The 22,286-nt window shown below is 34.8% G+C and overlaps 1 protein-coding gene and 1 long non-coding RNA gene across 7 annotated transcripts in view; one reads left to right on the top strand and one right to left on the bottom strand.

The window, feature by feature from the left end:
- Window positions 1–22,286, top strand: part of BMPR1B (bone morphogenetic protein receptor type 1B) — a 409,475-nt gene that overhangs the window by 341,054 nt on the left and 46,135 nt on the right. Inside the window, exon 4 of one of the 6 annotated variants that reach the window (XM_082391723.1) lies at window positions 12,053–12,274. The exons of 4 other annotated variants lie outside the window; for them this stretch is intronic. The gene's annotated coding sequence lies outside the window, so the exon portion shown is untranslated. One more of the 6 variants, XM_082391725.1, reaches the window with a different exon arrangement.
- On the bottom strand, window positions 1,733–7,239 carry LOC309628629. The gene is made up of 2 exons (XR_014244599.1): window positions 3,719–7,239; window positions 1,733–3,392 (listed from the first exon to the last, which is right to left on the bottom strand). It is a non-coding gene; the product is annotated as an uncharacterized lncRNA (long non-coding RNA).

Genomic DNA, 22,286 nt, shown 5'->3' on the forward strand with positions numbered 1-22,286 from the left:
CTTCTTTATCCATTCATCTATTGATGGACACTTAGGTTGCTTCCATATCTTGGCAATTGTAAATAGTGCTGCTATGAACATTAGGGTGAATGTATCTTTTCAAATTAGTGTTTTTGTGTCTGTTTTTTGGATATATACCCAGGAGTGGAATTGCTGGGTCATGTGATGGTTCTATTTTTAGGTTTTTGAGAAACCTCCATACTGTTTTCTACAGTGACTGCACCCATTTAGTTTCCCACCGACGGTGTACAAGGGTTCCCCTTTTTTCCGTATCTTAGCCAACATTTGTTATTTGTGTTCTTTTTGATAGCCATTCTGACACGTGTGAGGTGATACCTCATTGTGGTTTTGATTTGCATTTCCCTGCTGAGCACCTTTTCACCTGTTGGCCATCTGCATTTCGTCCTTGGAAAAGTGTCTATTCAATTCTCCTGCCCATTTTTTAATTGAATTTTTTTTTTGATGTTGAGTTGTTTATATATGTTGGATATTAATCCCTTATCGGTCATATCATTTGGAAATATTTTCTCCCATTCAGTAAGTTGTCTTTTTGTATTGTCAATGGTTTCCTTTGCTGTGCAGAAGCTTTTAAGTTTAATTAGGTCCCATTTGTTTATTTTTGCTTTGATTTCCTTTAGGAAACGGATTCAAAAAGTTATTGCCATGAATTATGTCAAAGAGTGTTTGCCTCTGTTTTCCTCTAAGAGTTTTACAGTATGCGGTCTTACATTTAGGTCTTTAATACATTTAACTGCTCTATATCTTTAAATTGGTTCTGGATTCTGGTAGTCACTTATATAGTTGGAGTGAGAGATGTATCCTTTTGTCTGTTACAAACCTCACAGTCTTTACAATCAAGTTTTAATCCATAGATTTCTGAAAGATGAAGGGAACTAACATTTATTGGGCATTAACTCTATCTCCGTCGCAGGGTCTATGTTAAGTTCTCTATATAGTACTTCATTTAACCTTAGCAATAACCATGAGACAAGTAGACACGATTATTCTTATTTTCAAAATGGAGAAATGGAAGTCTAGAGAAATGAATGGGTTTTTCCAAAGGCATACAGCTAATTAGCCAAGCAGGTCGTGTTCTCTAGCCCTGTGTTCCCTTCTGTTAATGCTGTCCAGGTTACACTGGCATTAGAGACAATGTTCAGAACCTTCCTTTTACACCCAGGTTCCAATGTTTCAGTCCTTAGTAACCTAAAACATAATTTAATTGAATTGGCTCTGTCAAAGTGGGGTCAAAGTCTATCTTTCTTGAGTTTGAAAATTATATGTATAGGGGACAGAAGGAGTGTCAGAAAAATCTAGCTGCATTTTTGCATTTTGTTTTCAATTTTAAAAAGTGAAGATTTTACCAAATAGCAATCATAGTAGAACACAGACACACACTCCCGTTTCTGAAATAACATCGTAAATCATAGATATATGTGAGATAACATTGTTTGTACCTTCTCTCACATTAGATGATCCTTGAAACCTTCATAATAGGAACGTTGTTCCACATACCAAATCAACTGTATGTCTGCCAAGTGCCAGACACTATCCTAGATGCTGAGGTTTGTGGTTAACTAGAGATACAACTCTTAATCTCATGCAGTTTATACTCTAAATATTCTACATATTTCACCTGAGTGTGAAATAATAGCACATTTAAGAACTCACGTGAGAAAGATGCTCTGCGCTTTCCCATATAATATTTTTGGTGGGAAAAAAGATCTCAGTGTTTACAACCCTTGGATGATATAAAATCTGACTTTTCTTAATTCAGAATTGGGCTGTTTTCTGTAGCATGAAGGAAAAACTGCCCTGTGTTTGGAAATCAAGAGACTTAAACTATGTTCAAATCAAGACATAAACATAGTTAAAGTTAGAGAAAAGCTTGTCTCATTATGATCAACCTTTCAGTGTTCAATGTGAAAAAGAAAAAAAAACACACAACCATGCAGAAGAAACAGAAAATACCGCCTATGATAGTTTACAACCAAAATTCAAAGCAAAGCAAATAAAACTCAACCAGGACTAATTAGTACCATATTTAGCAAATTCTTTCTCTTTTTAATTACTTTTCTGAGAATGTGAACTTTGTGTACCTTTTTTACTTTCATATTAATGAATCATTTCTTCTTTTCTCAAGTGTTTATCAACATTTTATAACTGGCAGTGTCTAAATGAGTGGTGCTTGCTTAATTAAGGTTTGGTACTTTAATTGTGTCATTTAAATACCAATTAAAAGCATTAAAACATAAATTTACATTAATAATTGCTTTCACATGTATTTGGCGCACATAATACTTTTGTGAGCAATCTAGTGTTTCTAACTGAAAATCTCTCCTTAGATCCCAAAAGGGTTCAATAATATATACATTTTAATCATTTTCCCTTTTTAAAAGTATCTCATACTCATTCCCTTCTCTTCCACTATTGTTAAAATTTCTTAGCTTATCTTAAAATATACATAAATTTTATATCTCTAGTGATCAGTAGTTGGTCATCTAGTGTGGCAGTTCTCGAAATACGATTCACAGCATAATCATATGATGTATTATTAACATTTGCACTTATGGTACAAAAGAGAAATAATGGTTAGAACTGTTGGTAGCACCTGAGCGCAAATCAAGACAGGGTACCAAACTGTACTTTCATTCTTCACTGCCGTCACAGTAAAAACAAACCATCAAACAAGCCAACTGACCAAACACCAAACCAGCTGACCAAACACCCACCTACCCAACACCAAACAAAAAGCTACCTTCTTTTAATAATATCATGAATGAAACTGTAAAAATTATTAAGTTTATTAAATTCCAACCTCTGAGTAAATTTCTTTTTAATATCCTGTGTGACAAAATGTTAAGTATACAGAATGAAATTCTTCAGCATACTGAAGATTAATGATTACCGTGAGACTTTTCATGAAAGGCAATTTTTACTAGAAAGAATGACTGACAGACAAACTGGGGTTATTCAGGCATGGGTATTTGCAGACATTTTCTCAAAAATGAACAAAGTGAGCCTGTCACTTCAGGGAAAACAACTGACAGTATTTATTGCTAATGATCAAATTCAAACTTTCAAACAAAAATTAGGATTTTGGAAAGCTTGTATCCACAGGATTGATCTGCATAACTGAGTGAACCAAGATTTTCTTCTCCAGATAATCAATCAGTGCCCGTTGTTTCATATTCATGCCTGTGTAAAAATCCATTCAAAGTACATGATAGAGAGTAGATTTTAATTTATCAGAATATGAAAATTTCATTGATAGGGTTTCACATTCAACATTGCATCTAACTTTGAAGAGACTTCTACTTCTCCAGTGTTTGTGTAGTATCAAATAACCACTGTTATGAAAAAGTCTACTAAAATATAGCTCCTGGGCTTCCCTGGTGGCGCAGTGGTTGAGAATCTGCCTGCCAATGCAGGGGACGCGGGTTCGAGCCCTGGTCTGGGAAGATCCCACATGCCGTGAGCAACTAGGCCCGTGAGCCACAACTACTGAGCCTGCGCGTCTGGAGCCCGTGCTCCGCAACAAGAGAGGCCGCGACAGTGAGAGGCCCGCGCACCGCGATGAAGAGTGGCCCCCGCTTGCCGCAACTAGAGAAAGCCCTCGCACAGAAACGAAGACCCAACACAGCCATAAATAAATAAATAAATAAATAGATAGATAGATAGGAAAAAAAATATATATATATATAGCTCCTTTTCCAACTACATAATCTGTGGCCCTATATTTTTCATATATGTCAAACACAATATATTGCAGTAGATTTAATTCAGAGGCAGATACCCAATTTCTTCTATTAAGTTAGGCCTTAAAGAGATTTGCAAAAATGTAAAACAGTACCACTTTTTTCATTATTTTTTCGGAAAACATGTTAAAATGGGTTCATTATTATTTGTAAATGAATTATACATATTTAAAAACTGTTCGGTTTTACTTCCTAATATAGTAAATATTGGTAGCTGTAATCCACATAAATAAAAAATTTGGTGCCCTTAATAATTTTTAATAATGAAAAAGGATCTTGAGAACAAAACCTTTGAGAACTGCTAGCTAGAGGAATCATTGCTTTTAAAAGTCACAGAGACCAGAGCTTGCCTCCCACCCTTGCCTGCCGCTCACCTGTTTGCTCTCAGGAAAATAACCTCTCCCAGCCCTAGTCCCCTCATGTATAAAATGAGCATTTTCGGGATTACATTAGATGAGATTTATACACACATAATTGTGGATAGATAAATGATTTCCTCTTATTCCTTGAAGACTCCTTGAAATGGAAGTATCGTTACTATGAAGTGTTTCAGATAAAAAAAGATTAAGAACTGGCCTAAGGTCACACAACTAATAAACAACAGAACTGGGATTCTTACATTTTATTAATACAGTATTCAGTACCCTCTTTTTAGGCTGTAGATACAAAAAAAAGAATGTGTATCAGCAAAGTGGAAGTTATGTAGAACCGTAATGTATCTGAAGTAGGAGGGCGGTTAGAGAACATATTTTCCTACCATCTCCTTTTACTGATAAGGTGATTCAGGGCACACAAACATACTGTTGTGACCCCTGAATTGCTTTGAACTTGGCAGCATTTTTAACATAATTGTTCTCATCCTTTCTTTGCCTCCCATTTTTCTTTGCTTGGCCAGACTAAAAGAACTCCATTATCTTTGGCAAGAACTATACTTACCCGTCCCAGCAGATGCCGATGAAAGCAAAAGCACACAAAAACAAATGAGAAGGAGGACAAAAATGTTGTGATAAATAGACATAACCTTCCGTGACTACTGGCTGATTTTATTTTATTTTTTATTTTTATCACAATTTTGATTTTTTTCAAACCTTAGGAATTCAGTACTTGTTGGAAATTTGGCTGAAGTAATTTAAGAAGGGGGTGTTTGGGGAGATGTAATACTGTAATAAAAAGACAAAAGGGAGTGGCAGTGTTTGGAACAGGAAAGTGCGGATGACAGGATCAGACAACCCGTCTCCTCAGAGCAGGCTGATAAAATTCCTGGGTGACACTCTCTGGGTCATTTCTAGAGAGGAGGGCATAGTTCTCTAGTACCCATGATGATGCGTCCTCTCTTCACCCACAGCCCATTGATACCTTATGGATGATGGGATTAAGCCTTGGTTCCACCACACTATTATGTTTATTCTTTTTTTGTTTCTTCATAATTTGTTCCCATTTTACTATTACTGCATAGAATTAAAAACATGAACTTAATCAGTTGAGTTAATATGTTGTATCAGAGTAAAATTCAACCTTTATTTAAACATGGATTGTGTAAATAATCAGCTCAAGGGAAATGAAAGTTATTTCCAGGTTACTCTATATGTTAGTTTAATTTTGGAAATTCCCAACTGCTGTTCATTTTTGGCTGTTTGTCCTGTCATTTTTTTTCCCCCTTTCTCTAATATACTACAGCCTCTCCTTTCAATCTATTCAAACTCCTTTTTCAGTAAACCTCATTAATGCAAACCCATGAGCATACATAATTTAATATGTATGTAATATTCCCTAAATATGTAAATACAACATCAGCCTTAAAAATCTGCCTGAAATTAGGCGGGTGAAGTCAGGGATATCCATAGATACATCCATATCTAAGATACAAAGATATGTGTACTTAGTGATGAATGATTTTCTACGCTTGTCAGACAAGCTTGGATTGGTTTTTATCCCTTCTGTCCATCACTAGTTATGATCTTAGGCAGTGGGATGTTCGAGGTCCTTTTTCCAAATTGTTTATTGGGTAAGGGTAGAGTTGGAAGTAGTTAGATAGAACACGTTGTAGTGTTTTGGAATATTTGGGTTACCAGGGCAACCACCACTTCTTTCTGCACAGATTCTCTTCTTTTGAAACACCCACTGTCACTGGGAATGTGGTCATGGGAAAAGCACTCACCGTGTGGCACTACTATATTACAGTGTTGACTCAAGGTCATTTCCTTCACACGGAGTTTCTAATCTAGACAGGTATGTTTGGCTGAGTCTTTTCTAGTGATCTAATTCATTCATTGGTATTCCTTCCAAAACATATCCTGAGAACCTATGTTTACTGCCTATGCCTTATTTGGTAAATCATCACTGTGCTGGTTTTCCAATCAAAGCATTCTGGACATTCTGGAGATGTCCAAGTCGGTAGCATGGCTAGGGCTAGAAATCATGATTCCTATACCTGTTTGGAATCTAATTATCCTGTTATACGTGTGACTTGGCCTATTGTAAGAAATGGTGCTTGGTTACATGTTTTGTATATAAGTTACTATATTTTGATATAATGGCACAAGCATAAGCATCTCAAGTTTTCCTTTCAGGGCTCCTTTGCGCTTTCTTCCGAACACACTCATTTTCTCTTTGTCCTAAAATCCTCCTTCAGCTGGGCTGATCTAACCTGGGAAAACTGCTCTTTGTTCATAACCCAGGAAGGAACGTACGAAAGCACACCATCCTCTGTGAGAAACTGTGGTCTCGGCTGTGCATCTGGGTGTGTGAGAAGAGATGGGGTCCAGCAGACAAGTGACAGGGGGTAGTTCCCCTGAGAGGGCAAGCAAGGATGAAAGCTCCCACTTAGGAGGTGTGTACTGAGTGGAGGGGGGCAAACAGAGACATTTCACACCTGGTGTTTCCTGTCTTCTCAGTGGGATTGGGAGGGAAGAAAGGAGACATCTGGATCTTCAGGAATACTGAAGTTTTCGAGAAGCCATTGGGGGTTGGGAGATAAGAAATGAGGAAGGAAGGCAGAAAAGAGTCTCAGATTAAAAAAAAAAAAAGTCCTATTCTGCACATGTACTCGAATAGAGGGCCCCTGCCCTTGTTTTCCCCATGCATTGTAGAATATTAGTAATGAAGAGCTCAGGGTTTGCTGCTACTGAGAAGACAAGTAAAGCTGAGAAACTTGACTTGTGTAGCTATGAAATATAAAAGCACATTTATGAGCCACCGCCAGTATAGCTGCAGAAGTGAGAGTGCCCTGGGCATCAGCTTGTGTTCTGACACGAGCATTCAGTCACTGGATGATGGACTGAGAAAAAGAAAAAGAAAAAATGCTTTAAAAGTTTCAGTTTTTTATTATTACCTGGGGGTGCGGGGTGGTGGTGTTCAGTAGTGAGACATTTTTGGAGGTTTGGAAAATACTAAGAACATTTGGCAAGAAGAGACAAGTTTGCGGTAATGATTTGTTACTTGCAGGTCCTCATTGTGGACATACTTGTGGGATGTGTGTGTGTGTGTGAGCAAAGGAAGGGTTCTATAAATACTAAATCTTTTGAATGAATGTTTATATGATTGAAATGATTTTTTAAAATCTGAATTGATGTGTTTACTTCTAGGTCTTAATAAACATCAGAAATCTATGACTATTAGGTCATTTTGCTGGTAGGCAGCATTTTTCTGATCTTGATTGGGAACCTAGTCATTTAATGGCAAGAATTTCCTTCCAGTCACTGTTTTCAAAAAATTAAGAACATGTCACATTTAAGTTGCTGTTTGTGTTTAATATAGGTTTTGTAACTAAGTACAGTTTTTTAGCATAAGCACCGGTAATTTCAGAATTGAAATACTACTGCCATCTTTCTGTCTTAGGCTTGGTTTCCTCAAGACCACGTGGCCACTAATGTGAACCAGTTTCTCTTAAGCATTTGTTACTGACATCCTAACACTTGATTTTTTTGTGGGTTGTCATAGTTTTCATGATGTGACAAAAACTTATGCATGTTGATATCGAATATTTTATTGTTGCTCAACCTGTTGTATTGTCAATGAAGAAGAACAGTAAAGGTGATATTGAAGAAGGCATTAAAGGTTTGCTAAGAGGTGGCGATGAGTGGTGTTACTAGCAGAGATGCTTTTGAACAATACTGCTAGGGAGTAGGTCTAATGAGATTTGGGATGTTTCTTAAAATGAGTCAGCATTAGTGTAATGTTCCTTCAGGGAGCGTCTGTAATGCCTGCAAGAATGTGTCAGCAGAGTGATCAGGTTCCAGGCTAACCTTCAGTTGCTTTCAGTAGTTGACATAAAACACACCTGTGTGTTCTCTTCCCTGACATCAAAATTGTTTTGAAAAGCTTCTGACATCTGCAAGTGTGAAAAAGAGCAGATTTTGATTTATTTTCTGTCAAGTAGGAAAAATAAATTCTAAATGTAATATGCCTTAGCTGTATATGGTACTTGCAGGAAGGGCCTTGTTTATCTCATATCCTTCTAATCAACTGTGGAATAAAACCTCTGAGGTTGCATGATAGATGAGTACTTTTCTTGCAGCATATTTTAACATGCTAGAGATGGAAATATGTATATATATATTTACATAATAAACATAAATATCATTCATTTATGATACAGTTGCACTCAGGTTGCATTTCTTTTTCTTGGAAGGAGTCATTTAGACATTCTCAAAACAGTTAAGTTGTTTGTGAATAGGAATAGTGCTGATGAAGAAAGCTGACCCAGTTCAACTTGACTTTTTACACAGTGATAGGTAAAGCTCTCCTTGATAGCATACATTTGCTCAGCGTCAGTATTACCATAAATGCTGTCACTTAAGAGAAAATATGGATCACGTATCAATAAATTTACTTTGAGCTCGAGCTAGTCTGCAGTAACTTTGGTAACTGAATCAATTGGCCTTTTAAAAATATATGTTCTATGTTTTATATATTATATTATAAAATAAAGTGTTTAAGGATTTTATGTGCCAGAATCCCTGGAATCCTAGGTGGATTTTTATTCACAGATTTTTCTTTTCAAAATTAAGCTTCACTTGGTTTGGCATCAGCAGCTTATTCTTTGCAATCCGTTTAGTTGAGTAGGTTCTGCTGTTTATCCTGAAGTGCAGATAAATGGCTTTCAGCCCACTGTTTATAGTTTAATAGTTCCTGAAGTGAGTCAACATTATCTGCTAACGTCTACATGTCATAACTAATGATCTCTCTGCTTATACTTTCTTGCTAGTGAGGAGACATTGAACTCTACAGAGGGAAGAGCCCTGCACGCTTGGGGGCGGGGGGATTATTTTGGATGATGCCTGTTGGACGAGGCTTGTTTTCCCCTCATTGGTATGAAATGGGAAGAGAACTATGTCCTTTACCATGATTTCAGCACGCACAAAAGCTGTCACAAAGTGCTGTATTGTAAGGACTGGGGTGAAAATTTTGGGGGAAATAGCTATTAGAGAGGTTTGTTTTATTCCAGATTCTCTCTCTAATTAATAATGAGCACAAGTTTGATCCTTTTCTGATCAGGCTGTTAGACTTGATAGTAGAGAAGGGGAGCCACCAGGAAATTTTCATATTACCACCAAATAGTTACTGTGGTTTTAATGATGAAAGCAAATATCTTTTGGTCTGCTAAGAAAGATAAAAAGAAAATAAATAACTTTCCTAGTTAGCTAATCATATATCATAAGTGGGGCTGATTCATTCTAAAAGGTCCTCATGATCTTCCCTTAAGGATAAAACAAAAGTCCGTGAGACTTCATTCCCAGTGAGGGTCAGCAGGCCTGACGGCTGTAAGAGTTAAAGCTGACAAGTTTTGCCAATCTCTGATTCATTAAATAATAAGAGTTCTTGCCTCCCGTACTGAATTTTTGGGTTTTTAGGTAGAGAATAGGACATTCTGTAGGTGAACATAGAGAATGGTTTCTTAATAGCTGAAGTACAAACTCTTAAATTCTGGTAAAATATTTGGCTTGATCTCATATATTCTTTGTCAAAGTGGAAAACTTTCTAACTGAAGTGACCATTTAAGGTAGCCACTGTCCTTTCCTCCCATATTAATATTATTGTTTGGGAGTACTTTGGTCATTTAAATAGAACATGAGTAAGTATATATTTCATACCTTCTTACTCTGATACTGAAATTTAAAATCATATCCCCAATTTATCAAAATATTTCAGGGTGAAAAAACATAATGCACAGAGATATGTCCGCCTTATGTTGGTGTGGTTGAAAATAAAGAACCATATGAAGAAAGGGTTTATGAGAGGTAGTTATTTTTCATGTAACCTCTTAGATTCAGGGTTTCTGTTGTTCTTTTTTTTGGTTGTTTCTCATGAGATACCATGTTGATAATTATTTTAAAAAGGAGGAAGGAAACATTTTTACCTTAGAATATAATGTATGGCCAAAAATATAATTTTTGGCATAAATGAGGAGATATGAATTGAATAAAGAAATATAAAGAAGGAAAATTTAAAGGTAAGATCAGGCTTTTCAAAGCCTGGGCCACTGAGTCTACTAGGCTTTATACAATTAAAAAATTTAAAAAATAAGATTGCTTTTGAAGAATGTTTTGAAAACTGAAGCCATTTGTTTATTGAAAGAGGGACAGCTTGAGCAGCATCAGGCCAGAATGTTCCAATGTGTGCCATACACAGATTTAAGATAACACAATCGTTACAATAACATAGTCTCAATTTGGATCTTTCCTGGGTGTTTCTGCCCAAATGTCAACAAGACTTTTGCCTTTGGCAAATCTTATTCCAATAAATCAAACAAAGTGGATGGTGGTTCAGAATCTCAGCACTATTTTAATGGCCAATTAAGTATAATTTCAGAAAAAAAAATTTTTTTGTCTAAAAGAATATCAGGAGTCTATATTTTTTGCTAGTCATATACGTACCCAGGACCCAGACATATACGTACCCAGGACCCAATTCAGCTGTCTTATTTTACTTTGGATGCACAGACCAGAGTATGGGAAGAGTTAAAATATTAATACAACATTTTGTGGCATACTGCCTAAATCTTGGTCCTCCTCCAGTTAGCCGCAGAGTGTTATTTGGAACTTTAAATGCAGTATTATCTTAAACACTAATGTCTAAATATAAAGGAAAGCTCTAAGACTCGTCAGATTCTAATGAGAGAGAATGCTTTTATGGACATAGGAATTTCTTTTGACCCTCTTGCTCCTAATATATATCATATGGAATTTTTCTAATTTTTTTTTTAACATACTGCTTTGCTTAGCAGCTAATTAGTATCTAACCAATGAAAGCAAAAAATAACTTGAAATTTTAAACATTTTAAATATATACCTTACAAATGTACATTTTGAAATTGATATATTTTCTTCATTTCAGCTCTTTTGGTATATATAATTGAATTTTTTGTTTTTGTTTTTTAACCATCTGCTATTAGGAAAGGGTGTCTGGTTTTGGGGTAAGGTTTTAGATTATTTAAAATGGCACGGATACTGGCCTGGGGGACAGATGGTTTTGTGTTTATATAGAGTGTAAAAGGAAAAAGAGTGAAAGTTTTGGTATGAGTGAATGGTCAGCAGCCCTTTTATGACAAAAGAACAACAATAACAGAAAAAGTAACTTTTATTTACTCTCCCCCATTAGATTTTAAGGTTTGTGAGCATAGTGGCCATTTCTTCTTCATCTCTGTGAAACCAACATGCTTTGTAGACAGCTTTGTATATAATAAGTATTTCTTAAATCAATTTGGAGTTGCTAGCAATTTTATGCTGGTTAAAATAAATATTTTATGCTGGCTTAAGCCATATATGATGAATAGGATAGTTGTGTCTCAAATATAAATTTTATATCACATATTTTAATGAGTCAAGTCCAATAATATGGTTGACTTAATAAAAAGATAAAACTAATGGTAATCATTTGGTTTCAGTTTTCCCAACATTATAAAAGGAGTTTGATGTCTAGAATAGGTAAACCTCTTTAAAGAAAGATTTTTAAATGTTTATGTAGCTGATCAATTTGTGAAGTTGTGCTGATTTTAAAATAAATGAAAGAATTCCATGTTGAAGTACCATTCTAAAAGTCAAAAGGATAACATCAAAAAATAGATTTCTAGATACTTAAATGTTGTATATTTTTCTGCCTGTGTATAATCAGAGGCAGCTTTGAACCATCTGGAATTGTTACATAATACACTGTGGTCAGTGACTTTTTTTTCTTTTCTTTTTACTTACTTTTTTTTGATTCTAAGGTTTCCTTTCTCTTTCACCTTTCCACTGTCATATGCCATGTATCTTGAACATAGCTCAGTGCTTGACCAGAATAATCTCTCTTGCCAGCTTATAATCAAAGGGAGTACTGAGAAAAACAGCTGAGCTGTATTAGGCAACCACCGTCTGGACTGCATTTCTTAACTGGTGAATAACACATCACAGGTGCAGGATTAGTGTTGCCTACGGTGCTGTGCTTTTTAGTGGACACCCCTAGCAATTCTGTGCGTCCTCCTCATGTCTCGTCCCGAGGAGCCTGGCAACGATCTATCAAGCGTACAGAAATCAAAAGTGAGTAGTGGGAGAAGCTTTATATCTTACAGAGGCTGTTTTTTCCCTCCAGAAATGTAAGCAAGATCAGTTAAGCCAATTCTGGTACACACAAAAGAGATGATAGAACTTAAGTCTTTCTTGGCATAGAGGGTTGGGAATAGAACAATTCAGGGGTTCAGAAATTTCACGCACAAAAATTACACGGCAAGAAAATGCAGTTTAGCTTAAATGTCTCAGCAGTGTATAATTTAGGTTACTTTTAAACTACTATAAATGTTGCATATGTTATTTTACCTTCTGTGTTGTCTGTGTGTTGGAGTGGGTACGTGTGTTTGCCCCTACACATTTTCCAACACTGTCATGGTTAAAACCAAGTGTTGTGGCTGTGTAACGTCCTGTGGTAGAGTTTGTAGTTTTTGACATTTTAAATTCTTCTGCTATCTATGACATATAAGTCTCAATTCATAGATTATAAGTCAAAGTTGCTTTCTTGCAAATATGGTTTTTAAAAAATGCAAAAATATTTTAAAGTATAAATTAATGATTTAAACATTAGAAGAAATGAATGTTTTGAAAATTCAGTTTCTAAGTCATTTAGTTTGATCAGGAAGGTTATAAATTGTTTTAAGGTAAAGTATACAGTCAGAGAAGCTAAGGCAAGTATATTTTAGTAATTCATGTCATTTTTGGTATCTATCTTAGAAAACTTTCCTATGAAGCATGACATAACTGTAAACAAAGCTATGTAGATAGCACTGCAGGTTGTACGGTTGTTTCTTCAGATTCTTTAGTTTTTCTCTTAAAACTCCATAATGGCTTTCTAATATTCAGATCGTTTTAATTCATTTTGCTGCTGCTTATCATTATTCCATGTTGTTTCATCATAGACCTTTAAACTCATTGGTGATGATAGTAGTTGATAATAGTGCATGGTAAGTTAAGTTTTTAAATATATATATTCTATATATTTTATGCCTCAAATATTTGAACATTTGTAATAGCAATATATTTACATTTTCAAGATCAGTATGCTTCTTACTAAAGTATCCTTTAACAATTATCCAATTAGAGGATCCAGAAAGGATTAGAAACAGAGAGATCCTAAATGCTTTCCAGGTTTTTTCTTTGGGGAAAAAGAATAGCATGAACCTGGTGATTTGGTTTCTGATCTGTCTGGCTTCATTGTCACTTCTCTTCTTTACATAGATGTCTGTTCAAAGTAGTTTTACACTTCAAGCTGTCTTGGGAGTGCTTTGCAAAGCTGCGGAGTAAGTTTTGGTGTGGTGGCTAGTTGAACATCCGCTTTGATTAGCTTTAGAACTCTGTGAAGCAGAGCATTGATAGAAAGTCACCGAATAAACCATAGCTCCTGGCTTGGCAGTCTGCCATGTCCTGGTTGATTCTTTGACATTATTGTCAAAGAGGCTGTGGTTCAGTTTCTTTTCCAACAAAGAAAAGAACAGACATATTAAGTATTTTAAAATGCAGAGATTTTTTAAACTTTTAAAATCATCCTATTAGCTGTGATTATGCTATTTTATGGATATAGATTCAGTTTGATGTTAAACTATCTTTAAACATGGTGGTTACTTGCTTGTAAAGTTTATTATTTCTTATGTTGATACTTTTATTAAGATACTTGTTATCATGTCATGTTTTAGAGTATTTTCAAAGGTTTTTAATTTATATGAACATTTTCATTGAGTTTCTCCAAATTCGAAAGCATATTAAAACCTGTGGGAAAGCTAGCTACTGTTTTACCTTTAAAGAATATAAATGTGATGTCCAAAGAACTATAAATCGTGTTATAATCAATTATGATGCTTACTCAGACTCATAACTCTGTATTAGTTACCTACAAAACAAATATGAATATATGTGTTGTATGTTCACATTTATGTAATATTTCACCTTTTTTGATTTGTTCAACTCATAATCTAGCACCCCAGAATATAAAACACTTGAATTATTGAAGCTTTCACTTTTTATCCAGATGTTTTGGGGTCTCTGGGCAGAACTTTTATGATATAAAATGTTGAAAACATGATTATCATACAGAAACTGAGTGATATGGTAATGTGGATGTGTAAGTATGGTAAAAAGAGAAACAATTGCTGGCAAATGGAAACATGTAAAATATTTTATTATAAAAGCTCTGGTCTCTATAGAGATCCAGCAAATCTTCAACATTGTAAAACTACCGTGTTTTTCTTACCCTATTCAGTAGTGTCAACAATGAACCACTGAAATGAAAAACTGTCAGTATCCTTGGTGCTTATGTTTTCCATAATATTTATTGGTTGATTACTGTCACCCCTAGTAATCTTCCCTCCTTTGCCTCCTACCTAGGACTTACTTACATTTGACAATTATATGTGGCATTATGACTTCTATTTTATTTTTTTCATATACTGTTTTTGGTTTTCCATATGTAGCTGATTTGTCTCACTATGTTCCACATGCAGTCGATTTGTCTCACCAGCAAGATTGTTATGTTACTGAAGGTACTTCAAGTGCTCTGGGCCATTGTGTTATGTAGATGGAATGGATTTGATGATTATTTGCTAAATAAATGAATGTACCACAGGAAAAAAGAAAATGAATAACAATATATTAGTCAGCTGTGAAAAAAGCGTCAATGTTTCTTAAACCAAAAAGCTCGATATTTTTATAGACTTTCTGTGCACAGTGATGAACCCAGAAAGGCAAAGTTAATGGAAGTAACATGAACAAAAGAAAGGGGGATTGAAGAGGAAGAGAGAATCAGGATGAGAGAAAGAGGATGGGGAAAGAAGAAAAGGAAGAGAAGTAGAAACATTTAGGAGATGAAGGAGTGGAGAAAAGGAACAAAAACAATTGAGGGAGAGACAGAGAGACATGTGAAGAATGAAAACAAAAAAATTGAATAGTAAGCTTCAGCAGCACAGAAAACAACAGTTTACTGTTATTCACTCTTAGTACGTGCAAGGAGCTGTGATAGGTGCTTCACTTGGAGTCGCTCATCCAGTTCTCATAGCAAGCCAATGTGTGCTGCCACTCTCCACATCCTCTGTTAGGGAGGTAAGTGACTTGCTAAGGCAACAGAGCATGGCAGTAGCTAAGCTGGGGTTTGAACTGTTTTGTCCGTTTTACTTTATATCCTGGTCAAGTCTGAGTCTACTGCTTGGTGACCATACCTGGTGTTGGTTTCTCACCTGGCATTTCATCCCCCTCTATAGCATGCTAGCCCCAGAACTTACCGCCTACAGCCTCCCTTGTCCCTCTCTCCTCTGACTTCTGAGACTCTTGAAGGAGCAAGAAACTCCTGTGCAGTTCACTTCGCTATTACTAATTGAAAGTCTACTCTTTCTTTGTAATGCATGTGATTTTGCTTTGATATTTTTGAATCTTAAGTTGTATGTATACTTTGTTTTCAAAAGAGTTTAGGCACGTATTTCAACTTTTTATTAACGATTGCGTTTCATGTTGTTTATATATATATATATTTTTCTAAGTTCTTGTTGCAAACAACATAGTAAAATTGTTTGAAAATGTCTTAGTATAATGAAAGAGGGTTAGGCAATGAAACTTGAGGTCAGGACTTTTGAATTGAATGTGCTTATTAGACAGTAAATTAAATTATTAAATTGAGTTAAATGATTCAAGGCTTAAGTGATGAAAATAAAAGTTAGTTATCTATTTAAACCCACCATTCAGGATCACTAAAAGTTAGCTTGAAAATTAATATTGTTTTCAAGCTCTGATTCAAGTTTTATTCCTGTGTCTTATAGGTTTTTGTCTTTAACCAGTGTACTCTTTAAACCAGTTTTGGTTGCGAAAGGAAATGGGCATTGATTCACGTTATTTATTATCGTAACAGCACGGATAGTGTTAGACTGAAGCATTCCCAAAGCATTGCTGGACAGTTCAGTAGGACTTTCAAATCTTCTTCCACTAATCTTTTTACCCAAGATACTTGAAGTAGAAACTTGTGTGATATGAGTTTCAATTTTTCTTCTTGCTCCGGTCTGCCCTCTTGTGAAGATGAGGTAGAACAGAGAAGACACTCAAATTTTTGTTAATTTTTGCGATATTTAGAGAGCTAAAAAGTAAAAAAATGAAGAAAGGAAAATAGATTACTAGTAGATTCTGTGGCACAAAATAATTACATGTCATCTTTAAATGAATTTTGAAGACTCACATCCATTTCTTAGTATATCAATACATAGTGTATTTGAGATTTAATTTCCTTGAATTATTGCTGTTCATAAAGATTGTTCTCTATGTGTTTTAATGTGACAGTAGATTCTGATATTCTCTTCACTATGACATATATTGTACAACAATATTTTATATCACAAACTTAAAATGTTTTATGGTATTTTTGAAATAAGAATGTTACCGAGAAAAAATAATCAAAACTAGTACATTAACTAAAATGTACTTTAGGATATAATGGATGAATATGGAAGCTAAAATTTATTTCTTGCAGAGTTGTAGTACTGCAATTTTTTTTTTACAATTTGCTTTTGTCCTGTGTTTTCTGATATTTCTATAAAAATCTTGTTTCATTTTTCTGTAAAAATCATATGGAAGGGTATACTATAATATAAAATAATATAGAAATAGTAAAAATAATTAATTTATTAAGTATATACATCAAAAATGAGTTATTTTATAGTGTTTATACTAGGCTGCCAGCTAATAATTGTCCACTGATTCCAGATGAGTACTTTAAAGAAATTCTTTATAACTCTGCCTTACTTCCTAACTTACACAAGAAGAGATGGCATAGAAAACTTGTGTATAACTATACACAGACATACAAAATAGCTGAAAACATGTATGTAACTGTAACATATATCCACGAAAAGATATTCAAGGAAAATAACCATCTGTTTAGCCTTTGTAATTGAATGGAAGTCACACTACTGCATGCTGATCATTATATTATTTTGTGAAGTTTGAGTAATTTGCCTGAAAATTTGTAAATCTATCTCATATATGAAAATCATAAGGAATATAATTTAGTTGCAATTCATTAAGAACACACGCACGCGCGCACACACACACACACACACACATGTTTGGAAGTGATCTTGTGGTTCAGTTGCTCCCTAAAAAAAATCTAGTGATCCTCTGAAAAATGAGAAACAGTTTTAGATTGGCTTCCACAGGCCCTACTTTGTATTATCATGGTAATTTGGATAGTTAACGACCTGGATTAACTATAAGATAACTAACTAAGCTAACCAGGAAGCATCTGAAGTGTCTGGATTCACACTGTTAAGCTAAAGATTGGTATTAGGGAGAAAAAGGGGTGGGGAGTTAGAGGAGGGGGAAGGTAGGAGGGAGGAAGGAAACTGAAAATGGACTGAACTAAAGAGGGATTTATTCGGTGTAGTATTTATTCCTAAGACATTTCCGGACAGTCTGACTTTTCTCAGTTTTTTTTCCCTCTTATATTTTTCTGTCAGATTTATTTATAATTCTATTACTAAATATTAAAAAAGCCTTAATTGTCTGGAAAGTTACTGGGAAGAAATAATCAATTTTGTTGAAATTCTTTTCAACCTAAGTAGAAACCATTCACTATTTAGCTTTCCTTGGTGGAAAAAAAATTCCTTTTAATTTGTTGATTTAGAAAATATAATGTACTAAATTATATGTAATGTTTCTTTAATAATTAGTAATCTTGCCATTGTTTTTAATGATTATCTTCTTTTATATAAATTTATCAGAAAGTCAGGCTAAATTCATGTTTTTATGAGATAATTATTCATTTTATATACATGTAATTGCCTTTTTTATGCCTTAGCTGATGTGTTCAGTCTTGTTTTTGATCCAAAATGCCTAAGCTTGCCTATATGAGGCTGGCTAGATTTTGCATAAATTCAGAATGACTTTATATGAAAGTGATTCTTTTATAAATCCTTTTTCATAATTATAACAGTAGATAAAACAGTTCAGTTTCTCACTGACCCTTTATTTCAAATGTGGACTAGCTATTAGGAAGATCTTAAGGAAATTGAACCAATAATTTAAAACCTCCCAACAAACAAAAGTCTAGTTCCAGATGGCTTCACTGGTCAATACTATCAAACATTCAAAGAAGAATTAATACCAATCCTTCTCAAACTCTTCCAAAAATAGAAGAGGAAACACTTCCAAAATCATGTTATGAGACCAGCATTTCCTTGATATCAAAACCAGACAAGGACACCATAAGAAAAGAAAATTACAGACCAATATCGCTGATGAACATATCTAAAAATCCTCAACAAAATATTAACAAACCAAATTCAACAATATATTAAAAGGATCATACACCGTGATCAAATGGGATTTATTCCAGGGATGTAAGGGTGTTACAGCATCCACAAATCAATCAATGTGATTTACCACATGAACAAAATGAAGGATGAAAATCTTATCATCTAAATAAACGCAGAAAAAGCATTTGACAAAATTCAACATCCATTTATGATAAAAACAACAACAACAACAACTCTCAAAACAGGTATAGAAAGAATATGCTTCAACACAGGAAAGCCTATATATATGACAAGCCCACAGCTAACATCATACACAACAGTGAAAAGCTGAAATCTTTTCCCTTAAGATTAGGACCAAGACCAGGATGCCCACTCTGACCAGTTTCATTCAACATAGTATTGGAAATGCTGGCCAGAACAATTAGGCAAAAAAAGAATAAAAGGTGTCCAAATTGGAAAGGAAGAAGGAAAACTGTCACTGTTGGCAGATGACATGATGTGTTATATAGAAAACCCTAAAAACTCCATCAAAAACTGTTGGAACTAATAAAGGAATTCAGTAAAATCGCAGGATATAAAGGCAGTATAGAGAAATCTGTTGCATTTCTATACGCTAATAATGAATGAACTATCAGAAAGAGAAATTAAGAAAATGATTTCCATTTACAATTGCATCCAAAAGAATAGGATACCTAGGAATAAATTTAACCAGGGAGGTGAAAGACCTGTGCACTAAAAACAGACATTGATGAAACAAATTGAAGAAGACACAAACAAATGGAAAGCTAATCCATGCTCACAGACTGGGATAGTTAATATTGTTAAAATGTCCATATTACCCAAAATAGTCTACAGAGTCAATACAATCCCTATCAAAATTCCAATGGCATTTTTCACAGAAATAGAACAAACAACCCTAAAATTTTTGTAGAACTACAAAAGACCCTGAATAGCCAAAGCAATCTTGAGAAAGAACAAAGCTCGAGGCATCATGCTCCCAGCTTGCAAACTATATTACAAAGCTATAGTCACCAAAACAGTATGGTATTGGCAGAAAAACAGACACATAGATCAATGGAACAGAATAGAGAGCCCAGAAATAAACCCACACTCTTATGGTCAGTTAATCTATGACAAAGGCGCCAAGAATATACAATGGTAAAATGATAGTCTCTTCAATAAATGGTATTGGGAAAACTGGATAGCTACATGCAGTAGAATGAAACTGGACCATTATCTTACACCATACACAAAAAGTAACTCAAAATGTATTAAAGACTTGAATGTAAGACCTGAAAGCATGTAACTCATCAAAGAAAAGGTAGGTTGTAAGCTGTTTGACATAGGTCTTAGTGTTGATATTTTGGATTTGACACCAAAAGCAAAGCCAAGCAAAAATAAACGAGTGGGACTACCTTAAACTAAAAATCTTCTGCACAACAAAGGAAACCCTCAACAAAATGAAAAGGCAACCTACTGAATGGGAGAGGATACATACAAATCATATATCTGATAAGGGGTTGATATCCAAAATATATAAAGAACTTATACAACTCAGTAGCAAAAAAACAAAGTTCCATTTAAAAAAATGTGCAGAGGATCTGAATAATATTCATTTTTCCAAAGAAGACATACAGATGGCCAACAGGTACATGAAAAAATGCTTAACATCACTAATCAATCAGGAAATATGTATCAAAACCTCAGTGAGATATCACCTCACACCTGTTAGAATGGCTGTTCTCGAAAAGGCAAGTGATAACAAATGCTGGTGAGGATGTGGAGAAAAGGAAACCCTTGTACATTGTTGGTGGGAATGTAAATTGGTGCAGCCACTATGGAAAACAGTATGCAGCTCCCTCAAAAAATTAAAAATAGAACTACCATGAGATTCAGCAATTCCAATTCTGGGTATTTATCCAAGGAAACAAAAACACTAACTTGAAAAGATATATGCACCTCTATGTTCATTGCAGCATTATTTACAATGGCCAAGATATGGAACAACGGAAGTGTCCAGCAGGGGATGGATAAAGAAGATGTGGTACATTGTTGTACACCTGAAACTAATATTGTATGGCAATTATACCTCAATTTAGATATCATAATCTTTCTTTTTAACTGTGCTCTTAGCTTTTAAGTTGAGTCTAATCATATTTATTTGTTCTGTTGCTACTGCTTCTCTTCTCCCTTGTCCTTTTAGCCTCCAAATTATCACTTAATTATTTTAGTTTAATCTTGTGATTGGAAATGTTGTGAATCGTGTGATAACGATTTTCATTTCATAAGGAATTAAACACATATAGATTAATTGACTCCTAAGTAGCAATTACATACTTTTACGGATTACTCCCTTGATTATTTTGGCAAAAGCAAATAAAGAACTCTCCACTTGTCTCAGATTTGCATTTAATTATCCATTTATTTAATGCTAATTAAAAGCAATCATTTATCATCTCACTACTTTTACTTGTTTGGGTCACATTGTATGAAGGAAGCCTTATATGTTCATTCAGCATGTTGTCTGTTAACTCAGTTTATAGAAATGGTGTCTATTATGAGCTAGCTATACTTATCTTTTTATTCTTATGAATGTGTTTTTGGTAAAATATCATGTATTCTGACTGCATGTTAAAGTGTTAAACATTTTAGAAATATTATGCAACAATATTTCATCTTCACAATCTCTATAGAAAGGATGATTTTTACCTTCTGATTACCAAGTTTTTATTGCTAGTGTCTCCTCTGGACCTCTTTTATATTGTTGGGTTTTTTGTTTGTTTGTTTGTTTGTTTAACATCTTTATAGGAGTATAATTGTTTTACAATGGTGTGTTAGTTTCTGCTTTATAACAAAGTGAATCAGTTATACATATACATATGTTCCCATATCTCTTCCCTCTTGCATCTCCCTCCCTCCCACCCTCCCTATCCTACCCCTCTAGGTGGTCACAAAGCATCGAGCTGATCTCCCTGTGCTTTGCGGCTGCTTCCCACTAGCTATCTATTTTACGTTTGGTAGTGTGTATATGTCCATGCCACTCTCTCACTTCGTCACAGCTTACCCTTCCCCCTCCCCATATCCTCAAGTCCATTCTCTAGTAGGTCTGTGTCTTTATTCCCGTCTTGCCCCTAGGTTCTTCATGACCTTTTTTTTTTTTTTCCTTAGATTCCATATATATGTGTTAGCATACAATATTTGTTTTTCTCTTTCTGACTTACTTCACTCTGTATGACAGTCTCTAGGTCCATCCACCTCACCACAAATAACTCAATTTCGTTTCTTTTTATGGCTGAGTAATATTCCATTGTATATATGTGCCACATCTTCTTTATCCATTCATCTGTTGATGGACACTTAGGTTGCTTCCATGTCCTGGCTATTGTAAATAGAGCTGCAATGAACATTTTGGTACATGACTCTTTTTGACCTATGGTTTTCTCAGGGTATATGCCCAGTAGTGGGATTGCTGGGTCGTATGGTAGTTCTATTTTTAGTTTTTTAAGGAACCTCCGTATTGTTCTCCATAGGGGCTGTATCAATTTACATTCCCACCAACAGTGCAAGAGGATTCCCTTTTCTCCACACCCTCTCCAGCATTTATTGTTTGTAGATTTTTTGATGATGACCATTCTGACCAGTGTGAGATGATATCTCATTGTAGTTTTGATTTGCATTTCTCTAATGATTAATGATGTTGAGCATTCTTTCATGTGTTTGTTGGCAATCTGTATATCTTCTTTGGAGAAATGTCTATTTAGGTCTTCTGCCCATTT

This window comes from Balaenoptera borealis (genome assembly GCF_965194805.1).
Source record: "Balaenoptera borealis genome assembly, chromosome: 4".
Classification (NCBI taxonomy): domain Eukaryota; kingdom Metazoa; phylum Chordata; class Mammalia; order Artiodactyla; family Balaenopteridae; genus Balaenoptera; species Balaenoptera borealis.